At 33.6% G+C, this 19,173-nt stretch overlaps 1 pseudogene across 1 annotated transcript in view; it reads left to right on the top strand.

Moving 5' to 3' along the window:
- The window catches only part of LOC306866270 (WD repeat-containing protein 70-like), a 57,028-nt pseudogene that overhangs the window by 30,551 nt on the left and 7,304 nt on the right, over positions 1-19,173 (top strand). The window contains exons 7-13 of the transcript in view: positions 8,029-8,078; positions 9,865-9,949; positions 11,775-11,887; positions 15,264-15,376; positions 15,474-15,641; positions 17,052-17,152; positions 18,550-18,629. The product of the transcript in view is annotated as a WD repeat-containing protein 70-like (transcript). The remainder of the gene's footprint in view (positions 1-8,028; positions 8,079-9,864; positions 9,950-11,774; positions 11,888-15,263; positions 15,377-15,473; positions 15,642-17,051; positions 17,153-18,549; positions 18,630-19,173) is intronic.

The following is a 19,173-nucleotide window of genomic DNA, read 5'->3' as shown; positions in this document are numbered from 1 at the left end:
TATATAAATACAAACACATAAAATATTTACATGTATATATTATATAATTTATAAATATATTTAATATATGATATAATATATACATCTAAATATTTTCAAAATATTTACTCTTGAGTGTGTATTTATATATACATAATAAATATACACGGTACACACATTATGTAAAAAAAAAATGATTTTGGATGCGATTTAATCATGATTTGACAGCACTAAACATTTTATATTTTATCCATATTATATTACATTATAGTACTTACCTATTTATGAAGTATAGAGTTTAATGCATTAAAACACGTAATATAGGACAGTTTTAGAACATGTTTTATTTAACAATTAATAATTTATTTATAAGTCTAACCACAGCTTTAATACTTTATAATGCACATATATTTGTTGTTACACCAGCAAATTATAATGCCTTAAAACACATGATATAAAACACAAAGCTGGGTGTTGATCATGCATTATACTCTTTTAAAGTTTTTTAAATGTGTTTTAACTGAGGTTACAGTAATTCACAAGACGTTTATAAGGCAATAACATGCATTTCAAACACCTTTATGGAGTCGAGCGCATGATTCCCGTGTCTTCCTCAGGAAGTCTCATGGCTGTAGACGTATTAAGACGTCGATGCTTCTTTAATGCACTTCCTGTGTTAATCTGTTAATCTTCCTGAAGAACAAGCACACCCTGAAACTCAACACACGTCCATCTTCAGGAAGCCTCTTATCAGCCGTTCCTCACATGCTTCATCAGCTGGACAGGAGGGTTTGGTTACTTCCTTCAAATGGCCTGATAAAGTCAGCGCAAGTCCTCCCAGCTTTAACCTGCTAGTTACCTGTAGCCAGAGTACTTACTAATTGTATTCCTGATTAGTTAGTAAGGTAATGTGGGTTGCTCATTTTAGGTGAAGTATTCTGATTATGTTTTAGATCACTTTTTGCTTAACTTGTTTTACAGTTTTAAAGGGTTTCATTTTCAATAGCACATCTGGGTGAGTTTGTTCACACTTGAACGTTTAGTTCAGACACTGCAGGAAAACGGGAGGCGTTTCTGTTGAGAAAATCATGAGAAAATGAAGCTTTGCCTCTTTATCATTATTAGATTGAACTGTTCTAAGTGTCCCGAATGCTGCAGATTTCATGTAGTCAGACTTTATTCTGTCTTGTTCTGAACGGCCCTTTTAGACAGGAACAGACCAACAAGCATTTAGAGGCGACTTAACACTTAACATTAATATTATGCATTACATATCGTGAACTAACAAAGAACAGTGTTTTTTTAGTTCAACTCTAGGAGCTATGAGTAGGCCAAGGTCACAAGATTCTGAAAGGGGGATGTAAACTTCTGAGCTCAACTGTAGGTGAAGTTAAAGATGGCAGGTGGATCTGAACTCTGCTTCCCCTCACATTTGGCTTCAGTTAGGCGTTTTCTTCGTCCTCCAGTGAAATCTCAGCGTGTGACGTTGATCCCGCTGCTGGCGATGACAGGCCGCAGATGATGGACATCTCTGGAAGCTCTGGATGTGAAACCGAGCCTGACCCTCAATGCATCTTGTCAAAAACAATCTGGTGGTTTTCTGCTTTGCCTCATGCGTGGATCTGGCGGAGACGGAGCGCAGGACTCATCCCAGCAGAAACAGGGCTGTTTTGTGCTCCTGATGTTTGATTTCTCTGTCCAGCTGATTCGTGCTAATCGCTGCTGCTTCAGATGCTGTTTGCCGATGTTTAACGTGTTTAATGAGGTTTCTGAGTTACAGTCAACAAGACTTTGTATAATTTATGTAATGTGATTACAGTTTTCGTCCATCAGGATTTGATTGGATTATGAAATAATAGGCTGATGATTTTTATTAAAACGCTCATGAAATGAGCTCAAAGATCATTAATTATTAACGCATAGTTAAACTTTTTTTTAGCATTTTTTTTGGGGGGTGGGGGATAAAAAAAATATTTTTATTTATTATTATTTTAAATGTTTTCATGACATTTTGTAGCATTTTAATTCAATTAGATTTATTTTAATACCTAAAAAACTATAATTTATTTTTTAATTTGATTTTTGTTTTCAAAGACTTTAATAAATGCAAACTTAGAAATATATTAAAGTAAAACCAAAAGTTAAGGGAAAAAGATTTCATTACAATTTTTAAGCATTTTGATTCAGATAGATTATTTGAATGCATTAACATTTATTTAATACATAATTAAATTTTTTAAATAAATTAAATTTCTTTTTTTTTTTTTTATTATGAAAACATCCTATTTCCTTCACAGTAAAATACACTGATGAATTGTACACTGTAAGAGCAGAGATGGTTAATAACGTGTGAATTAATGAAGCTGATTTGGCCGTGGGTTAATCAGCAGAGCGGCACACGAGCAGGTGGAGAAACTCTGATAAAGACGCCAATTATGCAGCAGTAAATTGGTTTGGCGGTGAGGACGGTCGCTTGTTATCTGGCCGTTCCAGTGCCATGACTTCTGTTAAACGTCCTGTCCATCAGCTATTTCTGGACCTGGTTTTCTCCTGTCTCTCACTCGTTTCTTACCGTCCTCAGCTCGTGTTTTCCCTCTCTTCGGTTCTCCAGCTGTAAACCGGCTTCGGTCTCCATCGCTCTTCATTTATTTTAATTGAGTGGGGCTAGTTGTCACGGCTCCAGTGAAAACTTCTCATGGTGGGTTTGTTTTTACGAGTCACTTTCTGTAAGGACTCAAACCGTGAAGTTTTGGCTACAAAAAACAGAAATAGAGTTCACAAGTGATATATGTTCATTATTTACCATGATGTCATTCCAAATTCAATTAAATTAAATTCAAGTTCATTTGTATAGTGCTTTTCATGATGCAAATTACAGAAAATGTTGTTTAATCAAACAGACTGAACACTAGTAATCAAACTTTTAGCAAAAATTGGTAGTTTTAAGGGGGGTTAGCATCATCTGAGGTCTTCTAGGGGTTGGCATCATCTCTACTCAGGTGTTCGATCATCTCAGATCTTTTAAGGGCTGGATCCAGACTGAAGCTTGTGTAATCCTAGTTACCTCGGGATATCAATCCCTTGGCAGGAACACAGAAGCAAATAGAGAGAAATTAGCATAGCTGCTGTTCCAACCGTGCAAAAAATTGTGTTCAACCCAAGCAAAAGAATGAAAATGTGCATTTGATCAAATGTAACTGAAGTACAATGTTATGAGATACCAATATAATATAAACTAATATAACACCCAAATTTTTGACTGTAGAGGAAGTAACAGTGCATCCATCTGGATGCAAATTGCAATCCAAGAGATTCTGTGTACTGTTTTTTGCTACAATAAGTAATATCTCTGTCTTGTCGGAATTTAATAGGCGAACAATTGAAACTAATCCTGTATTTTCTAATAACATTACCAAGGGGAAACATATATACTGAAAACAGCAGAGGGCCTAGGACAGATCCTTGTGGCACGCCATACTTTACTGGATTTAATTGAGATTATTCCCCGTTTAAATAGACAAAGTGGTAGCGATCGGAAAGGTAGGATCTAAACCATCTTAAAGCCTGCTCTTGAATACCAGTATAGTTTTGTAATCGATCTATGAGTATATCATGGTCTATAGTGTCGAACGCAGCTCTAAGATCAAGTAAAACTAGCAATGAGACGCAGCCTTGCTCTGACGCAAGAAGTCATTTGTAATTTGAACACAAACACATTATTGTTTTTTTATTTAATTTTATAGTTTGTTTTATTTTTTCCTATCTGCTCTCAACTATATTAAAAATATAATTATATATATTTTTAAATAAATATATTTCCTTCTATTTATTTAATTTTTTGTCTACTCTCCATTATATTAAAAAAATATTTAAAAAAAAAACTAATAAAATGACAAAAAAGCACACATCAGTGATACTAAAATAACATCGAACCAGACGGTTTCTGGATGTTTTGCAAATGCCTGACAGATGTCCTCATCTGTTCGATCTGTTCAGCCAGACGGTTTGACTGAGGTTGTTTTATTAAATAAATCATACACTTTGATCATGGTTATCATATTTGGTCATCTTGTGTTTTATTGCTTTAGCGTTGAGCTGAGGCTGTGTGACTTTGAGGGCCCTCGGACTCTTAATGGAGCTCAGAGTTCAGACGCACTGTTCATGTCAGATTCAGACGTGCTCTCCTTCCTTAAGAAATGCTACAAACACTACAGTATGGTGAAGTTCTTCCTTTCACTGTTGTGCACACACACACACACACACACGGACTAGATATCACTCACTAGTGTACAACAGCTGCTGCTTATAGCTCATAGGGGATTATGAAAGATGTAAAACTGATGCACCAAATCATATTATAATAAATAATAAATTAAATTAAATTAAATTAATAATCATAAATGCAATTATTTTTAACTCATTGTAATTTCTCCATTGAAAGCATAATTGTGTGTGTGTGTGTGTTTGTTTGTTTGTTTTCACTGAATTATTTTTTATTTTGATTTATAATTTTATTTTACCTGTTTATTTAATTAGATGTTATATTAGATTTATTTGATATAGTTTGATATAATTTGATATAATTAGATTGTTAATATTAGATTTATTTTTTTTATTTTAATTTATAATTTTGTTTCACCTCTTTATTTCATTTTTTTATTTCAAACTAATTAATTTATTTTATTTATATATTTATTTTAATTTGTGGTTTTATTTCATCTGCTAATTCAATAATTTTTTTACTCTGGTTTATTTCATTTTATTTATTTTAATTATTTCATGTATTTATTTAACTTGTCTTTTTCATTTATTTTTTATTTCAATATATTTTATTTCAATTATTTTTTCATTTTGAATTATTTATATTTTTTATTTTAATAAAAAAAAATCACCTTTTTCATTTTATTTAATTTACTTCATTTCATTTATTTTATTTTATTTGTATTCTGATATTCTATTCTATTCTATTCTATTCTATTCTATTCTATTCTATTCTATTCTCAGCTTTCAACTGTTCTGCTAATGAAAGTGTCAAAACCTCACAAAAACAGATGTGTTTGATATATATTGGTGTTGGAGCTCTTCATTGAGCTCCTCTGTTTAGCCTGCATTAGATCCTCAGACCTCAGAGAAATCATTCAGATCTCGTCATACTCTGTTATGTAACGAGCTGTTGAGGCTGAAGACTCGGTGCTCCAGTAATTGAACAGACAGGAGGGTACAGGAGGGTCTCTCTTCAGAAGAAGTGCTGAAAGTTACCCGCTGGTATGATTAAAAAGGGTTTTTGGCTTATATACTCCTCCTTCAATCCTTGTGTTGATGTTGAATGTGAGAAACGGCTCTGAGTGAGGTTTCCCAGAATGCAGCGGTTTTCAGACTGGAGTGTGGTTTTGCAGATGGAAAGTGTTTGGGCTGCAGAGCCCTCTGTGTGTTTTGTGAGAGTGTTAATGGAACGCAGGTCTCGCCTCTGCTCATCCAGACGTGTTGAAAGCTGCTGCTCCGTCTCTTATGTGTCAAGTCAAGTCAAGTCACCTTTATTTATATAGCGCTTTTAACAATGTAAATTGTGTCAAAGCAACTGCACAATATCAAACATATCACAATATCAATATCAAACATATCACAATATCAATATCAAACATTGGCCTCTGGCCAACAAACCAGCAGTTCAATTTAACTGCAGCAAAGTCAGATTGTAAGGTCTCAACTAGTTCCAGTGGTCATTTGGTAATTCTGTATGTTGTCTGAGCGTTGGCATCCTCTGAGGGGTTGGCATTATCTTTTCTCAGGTGTTCGGTCATCTCAGATCATTTAGGGGTTGGATCCAGACTGAAGCTTCTGTCATTCCTAATTACCACGGGATGTTAATCCCGTGGCAGAAACAGAGACAAATAGAAACATAATTAGCGTAGCTGCTGTTCCATCCCAAGCTAAAGAATAATAATAATGTACATTTGATCAGATATACTACAGTACAAGATTATAAAATGCATTATGTGAATGCTTGGCTAAAGAGATGTGTCTTTAATCTAGATTTAAACATAGAGAGTGTGTCTGAACCCCGAACGTTATCAGGAAGGCTATTCCAGAGTTTGGGAGCCAAATGTGAAAAAGCTCTACCTCCTTTAGTGGACTTTGCTATCCTAGGTACTACCAAAAGTCCAGAGTTTTGCGACCTTAAGGAGCGGGTTGGATTGTAGCGTGGTAGAAGACAAGTTAGGTACGCAGGAGCTAAACCATTTAGGGCCTTATAGGCAAGTAATAATATTTTGTAAATGATACGGAACTGAATAGGTAGCCAGTGCAGAGACTGTAAAATTGGGGTAATATGATCATATTTTCTTGACCTTGTAAGAACTCTAGCCGCTGCATTTTGGACTATCTGTAGCTTGTTTATTGAAGATGCAGGACAACCAGCTAGCAGTGCATTACAATAGTCCAGTCTAGAGGTCATGAATGCATGAACTAGCTTTTCTGCATCAGAAACAGGTAGCATGTTTCGAAGCTTGGCAATGTTTCTAAGATGGAAGAATGCTGTTTTTGTAACATGGGAAATATGATTTTTAAAGGACAAGTTGCTGTCTAATATAACACCCAGATTTTTGACTTTAGAGGATGTGACAGTGCATCCGTCAAGTTGTAAATTGTAATCCAAGAGATTCTGTGTATTGTTTTTTGGTCCAATAAGTAATATCTCTGTCTTATCTGAATTTAATAGGAGGAAATTATTGGTCATCCAATCTTTTAAATTTTTTACACAATCTATTATCTTAGATAGTTTAGAAGTTTCACCTGGTTTTGTTGAGATATATAGTTGAGTATCATCAGCATAGCAATGAAAACTAATCCCGTATTTTCTAATAATATTACCAAGAGGCAACATGTATATTGAAAATAGAAGAGGACCTAGGACTGATCCTTGTGGTACTCCATACTTTACTGGTGATAATTGTGATGACTCTCCATTTAAATGAACAAAGTGGTAGCGATCGGACAGGTATGATTTAAACCATCTTAAAGCCTGCCCTTGAATACCAATATGGTTTTGTAGTCGATCTATGAGTATATCATGGTCTATAGTGTCAAACGCAGCACTAAGATCAAGTAATACTAGCAATGAGATCCAGCCTTGATCTGAAGCAAGAAGCAAGTCATTTGTAATTTTAACAAGTGCAGTTTCTGTGCTATGGTGAGGCCTGAAACCTGACTGAAATTCCTCATAGAGATCATTTTTTTGCAAGAAGGAGCACAATTGAGCAGACACAACTTTTTCTAAAATTTTTGACATAAACGGAAGATTTGAAATGGGTCTGTAATTTGCCAGTTCATTAGAATCTAGTTGTGGTTTCTTAATAAGAGGCTTAATAACCGCCAGCTTGAATGGTTTTGGGACGTGACCTAAGGCTAACGATGAGTTAATAATATTGAGAAGCGGTTCTTCTGCTACGGGTAACAACTCTTTCAGTAGTTTAGTGGGTACAGGATCTAATAAACACGTTGTTGGTTTAGATGCACTGATAAGTTTATTTAGCTCTTCCTGTCCTATAGTTGTAAAGCACTGCAGTTTTTCTTTGGGTGCGATGAATGAAGCTGAAATACTAGACGCAGTAGAATCTACATTTGTTATTGTATTTCTGATGTTATCTATTTTATCAGTAAAGAAATTCATAAAATCATTACTATTAAATTGTGAGGGAATATTTAGATCGGGCGGTGTCTGTTTATTTGTTAGTCTAGCCACTGTGCTAAATAAGAACCTTGGATTGTTTTGGTTATTATCTATGAGTTTGCGGATATGCTCTACCCTGGCAGCTTTTAGAGCCTGTCTATAGCTGGACATACTGTTTTTCCACGCAATTCTAAAAACTTCCAAGTTAGTTTTTCTCCATTTGCGCTCAAGAATACGAGTTTCTTTCTTGAGAGAATGGGTATAACTGTTGTACCATGGTGCAGTACATTTTTCTCTAATCTTTTTCAATTTGAGGGGGGCAACAGCTTCTAATGTATGTTTGTGTGTGCTTATGTTATGTTTTTCAGGTTCACACTAAGTTCCTGCCTCGCTTTCTCTTACGACAGAGTAACCCTCGCATCACGAGGAGGTCAGACCCGCCGCTCATTTCTGTCTGTATTAGGACTGGCTAAATCGGGGAAGTCGTGGCCTAATGGAGTCGGACTCGTAATCCAAAGGTTGCGGGTTCGAGTCTCGGGCCGGCAGGGATTGTAGGTGGGGGGAGTGAATGTCCAGCGCTCTCTCCACCCTCAATACCACGACTGAGGTGCCCTTGAGCAAGACACCGAACCCCCAACTGCTCCCCGGGCGCCGCAGCATAAATGCTGCCCACTGCTCCGGGTGTGTGTTCACGGTGTGTGTGTGTGTTCACTGCTGTGTGTGTGTTCACTGCTGTGTGTGTGTGTGTGTGTTCACTGCTGTGTGTGTTCACGTTGGATGGGTTAAATGCAGAGCACGAATTCCGAGTATGGGTCACCATACTTGACTGAATGTCACTTCACTTCACTAAATGTGAAAAAAAAAAAAAAAAAAAAATTATATATATATATATATATATATATATATATATATAAGTGTATTTTATATTATATCAAATTAATATATTTTACATTTTATTTATATATATATATATATATATATATATATATATATATATATAAGTGTATTTTATACTATATCAAATTAATATATTTTACATTTTATTTTTATTTTTATATATATATATATATATATATATATATATATATATATTTATACATTTATAAAAAAAAATTGTTTATATATGTGTATAGATAGATGGATGCAATGTGTTTAAAAAATAATGTTTATTATTAAATATTACATAAAGTAAATAAAATGTAAATAGTAAATAATAGTGAATAAATAATATATAAAACACTTTTTAAAAACATATGCTGTTATTTTTGTATTTATATATTGTAAAAAAATAGACATAAATATATTTTTAAAATATTATATTTAAAAAACATTATATATAAAAATAATGCATCTGTTTTTAAATTATAAGCAAACATTTAAATTTTTATGTTTTCAATATTACAAACATATAAATATATTTAAAGAAAATTTACATTTACATTTATTCATTTGGCAGAGACTTTTATCCAAAGCGACTTACAATTGAAGAATAAGAATGATTTATCATAAGATGGCAATAAACACGAGAAGTGCCTGTTATACAAGGTTTCAGTCGTCGTTCAAAGTAGTAAAAGCTAGGACGGGAAGGGATAAAGGATAATGAAGAATTGTTATTTATTTATTTATGAGCTGGCAGTTAGATGCTCACAGATCTAATATTTAGATAAATTTACATTATTTTTAAAATCTAGATTAAATTAAGGAAACTAGTTTGTTTTTATCATTTAAATAATGTTCAATAATACGAATGATTTAAATATATATATATATATATATATATATATATATATATATATATATATATATATATATATATATATGCATTTAAAATTCCATGTTTAAAAATAAAATTAAATAACTAAAATCTTAAAGTAACAATATTTGTTTTAAGTTTCATATGATTATTTACTTTCCAGCAACACTGCCTATAGAGTAAAATATATTCTTAATTTGATATAAAATTATTCATATGATTTTATTCATACCGCCCATCGCTATTCTGCATTGACCTTGACAGCTGAATTTATGGGTTTTAATATATTGAATGCGTTGGAATATGCTGGACGCGAGCACAAAGCGGACTTGTGTGCAGATAATGGAGGTCTTGTGTTTGGTGTGGAAGTGAGCTGAGTGTGTAAGGAATCAGATTTGACTCACGCAGACGCACAATGACGCTGATTCAGCTTTGATTCGATCGTTCATCTGTCTGTTTTCAGGAGACGACACTCTGAAGACGTGGGACATACGCAACTTCAGGAAACCTCTCGCTGCTGTCACCGGCCTGACCTCCTTCTTCCCCATGTAGATGGAAACTTAACACTTCTCCTGCAAATAATGGGAAGGAAATTCATTATGAGCTGTTTACAGATGTGCATCTTGATCAGGCTGACCAATCTCTAGATGTTTTGCTGATTCTTAGTCTTATTATGGCAATTGAGTACTTTTGGGAAGCTGATATGTCCTGCATTGGCATGCTAAATTTGCTAAATCTGCACTTTTATTTTGTGTATTGTGCATATTAATTATAAAATAAATAATTTATTAATTATAATTAATAACAAGTACAAATGATGTAACGATGATAATAATAACTAAATTTTATTGATGTTTTTTCAAATATTAAAAAAAAAAAATATATATATATATATATACATACATACATACATATATACACACACAGTTGTGTTCAAAATAATAGCAGTCCAACATCACTAACCAGATCAATCACTGTTTTTGGTAGAAATGATATCTCTTCATGGCAAATATTTTACTAGAAGGTGTGGAAGAGTAAAAGAAAACCAACAGACCCAACAGTCATGACATGCATTGAAATTGAAAAGGACGTGTTCAAAATAACAGCAGTGTGGGGTTTAATTCGAGAGGTAAATCATTCTGGGAAAAAACTGCTGTCAAACAAGTGGCCCTTATTTAAGGACGAAGGCAGCAAATGTTGTTCTGTGCATTGCTCTGAAAATCTGAGTAAAATGAGTCGTTCCAGACATTGTTCAAAAGAATAGCTTACTTTGATTAAACAGTTGATTAAAGAGGGGAAACATATAAAGAAGTGCAGAAAATGATAGGCTGCTCCGCTAAAATGATATCAAATTAAAAACTGGCAACCAAAACCAGAATGATGTGGAAGAAAACGGAAAACTACCATTCAAATGGATCGAAGAATAGATTAATGTAATGAGGATTTTAACTATTTTATATATCATTTATGAATATGAATATTTTATTATTGTGAATTAATATACTTTTAAAAAGTATATTCTATGTCTATTTTATTATTATTATTATTATTATTATTTCAATATTGCAAATTAATAGGTTATAATTAGTATTTTAATTATTTGTTTATTGTAGTTATATATAATTTATTATTTCATTATTGTAGATGAATATAGTATGCTTTAATGATAGTATTATTATTATTCAAATTTCAAATGAATATAGTATAATTAGTATTTTAATATATATAGTATATATATGTACTGTGTATATATGTGTATGTGTGTAATTTATTATTACTATTACATTAATCTGAATATATTATGCTTTGTTTTAATTATAGTATTATTGTTATATCATTTCAAATGAATATAGTGTAATTAATCTGCTATATTTCTTTGTTTATTTGATAGTCAGATGTGCTTGTACTGGCAGCTCCGGTTATGTACATTTTTACAGTATCTAGAACTGAGAGAAGCGAGGCGTCCCAATAATATGTTTTTCTCTAGTAATGGAAAGTCTGTCCAGGAAGACTGTGGTCTTGCATTACTTGGTAAATGCTGTACTGTTAGATTACTTGTGCAAGTGCAGACAGGAAGTGAAACTTTCCGCCTGTTCATTCGTCCCTATGGAAGTGAAGGGAACATTGTCTTCCTCCATCCATTTGCTGGAATGACACACGCATGACCTCAACAAGCATCGCGGCGCTCCTGAGAGCTGGATTCATCTGAAGTGAGTGAAGTGTCTCTGGGAGCTCTTTCTGAGGCACATCTGAGTGACGGCTCAAAGCTCCCGTGGCCATCCGTGATCAAATGTGCTGTTGAGTGGGTTTCTCTCAGTCCCAGCGCTCCGGCTCTAGTCAGAACAGCGTAAAAGCTAATGCTCTCCATCCCAGGTTACTTCTTATCTTGAAGCTGACAGGATGGCATAAAGCAGATGTTGACGTCCAGCACAACGAATACATGCAGCACAGAAACCATGGAGCAACATCAGTAGCATTAATCAGAAGTATTTTTACTGTAAATGGATTGGTGCATGTTGCTATTAGTAGTAGTAGTAGTAGTAGTAGTATATCATCCTTCTTCCAGTTGTCCTGGAGTTTGGCAGAATAAATTAGCATTCATTTTTTTTTACAGTTTTACAATTACAATTTTATCCTAAAATGAAAAGCATGTCACATCAGCTTTTTTTCATATATTTAATTATTTATCATCTAAATAATCATTTTATTTTTCTTCAGTGAAGTATTAACTAAGACATTAGGCAATATGTGCGAGCTTCTCTTTTCCATGCAATGACGATACATGCTGATTTATTCTGCCAAACTCCAGAATACCCCCATCATTTATGTCTGGCATCGGTAGAATCACATTAGCAGAGGTGGATGGCTCTTGTTCGCTGAAAATACCGTTGGCCCGTCCAGAAGACTAAAGTTATTTATAGCTGACCTGACGAGGAGCTATTTACAGTGTTTATCCAGCGCAAGACGACTGAAGAATTTAAGTGCTTTCTTTATGAAGTGCTGCACCAGCCTGTCCTGTGACAGGAAGAGCTACCAATCATTCAAGTGTAAACACAGGCCGTAACCCTGCAGCGGGGTCGCGCTCTGTGCCGAGACGTGGACACATCTCCAGGCTGGTAAAAGTAAATACTCCAGGGGTGGTTCTCAGCTTTGCTGACTTTTTCACAAGGTGCAAAAACCAGGTGAGACATGTGCGTCCTCCAGGACGCCTGCTGCTCCCTCTGCACTGGACATTTGGAATGTGGCTTGATGTCCGAAAACTAAAACAGATCCAGTGCTGCTTGAATTTAAGTGATATAGTGTTTATTTAACTGTCTTTGTGGGTATCTCAGAGTGGTTTGCCTCCTCTCTAAAAGATAGGACATTTGTTGTGAATGTAGGAAGTTTTTCGGCCCCTGTATTATGTGGTGTTCCTCAGGGTTCGATTCTGGGACCCTATATATGCTTCCTTTGAGGTTCATCTTTCATCTACTGCTGTTACGCTGATGATTTTTTGTTTTATTTTCCAGTAGGGATGTAATGATTCGCTCAACTCACAATTTAATTTGATTCATGATTTTGATTTCACAATTCGAATTTCTCACGATTTCTTTTTACAAAATGAGATTGAAGACATTATACAGTAAATGAGAAGGTGTCCTTTTATTAGGCTATTGCTGCACGTTTCTTTGTGAAATTGAAATATAACAAAACTTTATTGAAATTTTAAAACAAACCCCAAATCAAATAAGCAAGTTACACAAATAAAATAAATCTCTTCATATGAACAAACTAAGGCTTTGTTCTCTTTCCATTTAAAATGCAACCACTGCATTTTAATCATCATCCAAACAAAGATGCAGCATACATGCAGCATGAGCAGTTTTTAATCTAAATTAGATTGTGTAATTTCGAAATTTGAAGCAAAAACAGAATGGTCTGACTTTAGTTTTGTGAAACTATACTACATAAAACACATCTGAACGAAACAGCAGACGACCCGAATAAGACGCAGACTCACTCTCTGCCAGCAGGTGGCGCTATGAACAGCAATGATATAGTGTTTCCTGGGTTACCGCTGTAAACAAAGCAGAGCTGTGCTTACGAACACTAATATGCATCTTTCAGAGGCAAGTTATAAAGAAAATACCATAAACCTTTCTAAAGACAATCAGTTCCCCTCAGAGATACATACATATAAACTCCTACTCCATTTGTATCGCGATTTATTTGGTATCTCAAAACGATTTGAATCGATTTTCAACTGGCTCGCGGTTCATCGTTACATCCCTATTTTCCAGTGACATTTTGAATGCGGCTGTATTTCTATAACTAAAACCGATCCGGGAATGCTCAGACTGAAGTGTTATAATGTTTAAGTGTTTTATATAGGGTGGTTTGCCTCCTGTCTAAAGGACAGGACATTTGCTGTGAATAAAGCAAATTTTCCTCCAAGCTGCCGCCTTTAGTATGTTGTGTTACCCATGGGTCGATTCTGGGACCACTGTTGTTTTCACTTTATATACTTCCTTTAAATTATATCTTTCAGAAGTACAATATCTATTACTACTGTTACACTGACCATTTTCAGTTTTATTTTCCAGTGACATTTGGAATGTGCCTTGATGTCCGAAAACTAAAACAGATCCAGTGCTGCTGGGATTGAAGTGATATAGTGTTTATTTTAAGTGTCTTTGTAGGTGTCTCAGTGGTTTGCCTCCTGTCAAAAGGATAGGACATTTGCTGTGAAATATAGAACATTTTCCCACCATGTCAGTCTCTTTAGTATGTGGTGTTCCCCAGGGGTCTATTCTTGGACCACTGTTGCTTTCCCTATATATGCTTTCTTTGAGTTACATCTTTAGGAAGTACAGTATCTATTACCAATGTTACGCTGACAATTTTCAGAAAACTAAATCAGATCCAGTGCTCCTCAGATTGAAGCAATATATTGTTTATTTAAGTGTCTTTGAAGTTTTCTCTGAGCGGTGTTACAAAGCAAGTCGTGCACAGAAAGACTAAACCTAGGACTAAAATATGAACTTTGTGCTGAAAGCATGTTGATGTAAAGACAGACTCCAAGTGACTTTCATGTTAAACTTTAGTCTAAACTTTATTTCATTGCACATCTTTTCACTGGAGTTGGAAAACCCTTTTTACATCAATGAAACAAATCAGACTGTGACTTGAAAGTGACCTTGTGTCTGGTTGCAATGTAGTTCAATTATTATTATTGTGATTACTGTTGTTATTATTATTATTATTATTGCAAGTTAATATATAGTAATTTTTAAATGAATTATTTTATGTATCTGGCATGGTATATACATTGTTTATAAATTAAATTTTCATTAAAAGTAAATTATTTTATATTTTATGTGTGTGTACTGTATACATATCTATGTATGTAAATATAATTCCATTATAAAGTAAAAATAGCCTTTCATATTATTATTACTACTACTACTGCTTTTTTATTTATTTATTTGTGTATATTTATTTATTGTTTGATGTGAAAGCATCCTTGTGTCTCCTGGGTGAATGGACGCCATGTTGGGTCGAGTTTGGCACACACTCATCCAGTCAGTAAACAGCTTATTTTGTTTAGAAAAGATGGAAGATTGAATATGATGCTGAAATGTCACTTCAGTCTTTGCCATAACCGCAGTAAATGTGCTCAAGAAAGATCTGATTCACTCACATCGCCGTTATTATCATTCCTCCTAGTGCTTGTAGAAACATTTGAGCTGCACATAAATACTGTGCATTGTGAGTGTTTGTTTCTCTGGCACATGATGAACAGCCGTAGATGCATGCATATATATCGCTATTTTTGACAGTTCCCATATGCTGCTTCTCCTGATGTTTGCTTTCCTTACCCAGGGTCTCTGTGTGGCACGATTATGAGTAATGGAGAGGTCAGATATACAGATGTGCGCGATCTAAACCCCATGATACAGTATCTGCAAGGTAATGGAGCGACTAAAGGAGATTGTGTTTGTATTTGGCCAAAAAAGGCTCAGCTGGAAGCACATTTCAGATCCGCAGCCAGATCTTCTCTAAATAATCAATTACTCGGCCACATGCCCATAGAGACGGATTAACCCCGTACATCCCGTTAAGTCAATAAGGGCCGGAGAAGCCCCTGCTACGGTCCTGGGGGAGGGAGAGGGTCTAAAGCTGGATTCTAGGTCAGGCAGGCTTAACGCAGTCCGGCTGGAGGATTCAGGCAGAAACGAGCCCGGCGCTGAACAGCTGGAGGCTAAGCAGATTTCACCCCCATGCCTCCGCAGGTCTTTCCTGATCTCAACACTGCAAGATCTGTTTGGAAAGAGTTTCTTGAACATAGCATGATTAATTATGCTCCTCTTGTGCTGTTAACTTGTCTCAAGAGACCATTCTTTAAGTGCATTTGACCTGGTTCTTATTCTTTTGGATTTCCTGTACAACAGCTTCATTATTTACTTATCCTCATTTTATTTTATTTTATTTTATTTTGTTTTATGCAACATGTTTGCAGCAATGATGTTTATTTTATTATTTTATTTTATTTATTTTTGTTATTTTATTTTTTGTAGTATTTTAATGCATTTCAATGCAGCATGTTTTCATGACAATTATGTTTTTTATTTTTGTGGTATTTCCATGCATTTCAGTGCATTTCATGTTTGCATGACAGTGTTTTTTTATTTATTTATATTTAATTTTATTTATTTTTGTGGCATTTTCATGAATTTTAATGCAGCTTGTTTGTATGACAATAATGTTTATTTTATTATTTTCTTTCATTTATTTTTGTGGTATTTTCATTCATTTCAATGCAGCATGTTTGCATGACAGTGGGGACATGTTTCCAACTCGTTTTGATCAAAACCTTTATTTTATTTTTTCAGTTCTTTGTTTATTTTTTTAAGCTTTTTTTTTATTTGGTTTAATTTGTGGTATTTTCATATAGTTTTATTTTCAGTGCAGCGTATTTGCATGACAGTGATGACGTCTTCTACTTTCCCCCTCATTTTTATTTTATTTGATAAATTATTAAATACTTGTTATTATGATATTATGTTTCATTATGAAATGAAATACACTTTATTGCAAATTGCAAACAAATATTATCACTTTTATTTTACACATTGATTTTATTTTTTTATATTTATTATATTATATATTTATTATATTTTCATATTATATCTTACAAAGAACTTTTGAATATTAATAATGTAATTATGGCAACAATAATGTATAATAATAAGTATATAATAATAATTACTACTACTACTACTACGGTTTTAAATGATATTATATGAATCTGCTGTATTTATTTGCTTGTTTGGGTTGGACTTTAACCAGTCACAAGTCTGTAAGAATGTAACAAGGATTTTTGGTGTTTTTCTGACTTTAATGGTGCTCTTTTGTCCTTCCTCTCTCGTGCTCACTATGAACTGTCATCATATAGAGATGCGCTGCATGCATGTGATTGCAGTTATTCAGGAGTCTGTTCCTCCGTCTCTCTCTCTCACACACACACACACACACGGCCCATTCGTCACAGCGAGTCTTTGAGATCCAGATCCAAATATAGTAAACTGGAGATGAGCCGGACGGAGAGAGATATCAGTCTTTTCCTCTGCCACTGCTCAAATAATGAGTTCTCATCTGCTGTTGTTTCAGAGCGTCGTCCGCTGTCTTTGGCATCCCAAGCTGAATCAGATCATGGTGGGGACGGGGAACGGCCTGGCGAAGGTCTACTACGACCCGGTCAAGAGTCAGAGGTGCAGTTGCTTTGCTGTCCGTCTCAGTCCCGCTTCACACTCTTCTCTGTTTTTGCGTCTGTGTTTGTTCAGTAATGATTTCAGCCGGGTTTGGACTGATTGAACGGACCGACCGAAGACAAAACTACTCCATTAGTGTCGACTGAGAGCAGAATCAATTGTCTGCACGTTTACAACAAAGTCACGTCCAAAACAAAACGTGCTTATATACATATATAAAATGTAACGCATATATTAAATTATTAATATTAAATTAAAATATTACATTTTCCAGTAGTTTCTTTTGATTGTTTTACTCACGAATAGCTGTTTCTACTTGATTTTAAAGCTTGACATAACTAGAATATATATTTATAATAATGTATTATAAAAATATATTTATAATAGAAATTTCCATAACTTTTAAAGATGTTTATTCATTTCCATGACTTTTCCAGGTTTAGAAATCACCTTTAAACTTCCTTCATTTATCCAGGTTTTCCAAGATCCAGAGAATTCTATTAAATAAATATAATTATAATAACATTATTATAGTTTTAATTATTTTCTTCTTAAACTAGGGGTGATAATATATTAAAGTAATTAAATATAAAACATGTAATCAGAATTAAATTAGTTAATTCAGCTTTCCATTAGTTCATGATTGTTTTATTATTATTATTATTATTATTATTTACTCAAATAGCAATTTGTACCTGAAAAAATAATTTAGAACTTGTCATGGCTACAATATTAATATTATTTTAATAGAAATTACCATGACATTTTAAGATGTTTATTCATTTCCATGACTTTTCCAGGTCTATATGTAATGTAAATAGATTTTTAATCTATATGTAAATAGATTTTTTTATTTTTTCATAAATTTTCATGCATTTATTTTCAATACAGTATGTTTAGACAGTAGTGATCATGCAGATGTTTTTAACTAAAACTAGGAGTGCTAATGTAATTAATTGATATAATAATGCACTGTATTTTCTTTATTTTTTATTTTTATTTGAACAATTTCTTCTTGCTGCTGTAACAAAGAAATTTCCCCGTTGTGGGACGAATAAAGGGATCTCTCTCTCTCTCTCTCTCTCTCTAATAATAATAATAATTCAGATTTCCAGTTAAGTTTTTTTAAGATTGTCAGGATGTTTTAGGACATTCTAAATTTCCATGACTTTTCCAGGTCTAAAAATCACTTTTAAAATTCCCTCATATATTCAGGTTTTCCAAGACAGAGAGAATTCAGTTTTATTTATTTATTTTTTCAAAAACAACAGTTGTTTAATTAATTAAAATAAGAAATATTGTGGCAGTTGATGTCTTTAGTTGTTTAGCTTATTTTAAGCATATTTAGTCTTATTTTAGAAGCTAATATCCTATTTCCTGTGTTGTTTGTTGTTCAGAGGTGCGATGTTGTGTGTGGTCAAGAGCAAGAGGAAGGAGAAACACGCCGAGACGCTGACACAAGATTACATCATCACCCGTGAGTGTGACCTGCTCAATACATTTGCATATATATCCTCATATACTCACAAAAGAGACGCTAAAGACATTTATGATGTTTCTGTTTCAAATAAATGCTGTTCTTTTGAACTTTCTATTCATCTGTGAATCCTGAAAAATAAAATGTATCACAGTTTCTACAAAAATATTGAGCAGCACAACTGTGTTCAACATTGATAATAATCAGAAATGTTAATTCAGCAGTAAATCAGTATATTAGAAGGATTTCTGAAGATCATGTGACACTGAAGACTGGAGAAATTATGCTGAAAATCCACAGAAATATATTACAGTTTAACAGATATTCACATAGAAAACAGCTGTTTTTATTTTTAATAATATTTCACAAATTTTACTATATTTTTGATCAAACGAATGCAGTCTTGGTGAATTTAATTATGGGAAGTATAGTATTAATAATATAATATATTTATTTTAAATTAATGTATATCTATTTTAAGTAAATAATTTATAATTGTATAATTATATATTTTTTAATATTATTTTTATTATTTAATTATGGC

The sequence above is a fragment of the Barbus barbus genome (assembly GCF_936440315.1).
Source record: "Barbus barbus genome assembly, chromosome: 47".
In the NCBI taxonomy this organism is placed as follows: Eukaryota; Metazoa; Chordata; class Actinopteri; order Cypriniformes; family Cyprinidae; genus Barbus; species Barbus barbus.
The sequence above is the reverse complement of the archived record's forward strand: the minus strand, read 5'-3'. Positions and strand labels throughout refer to the sequence as shown.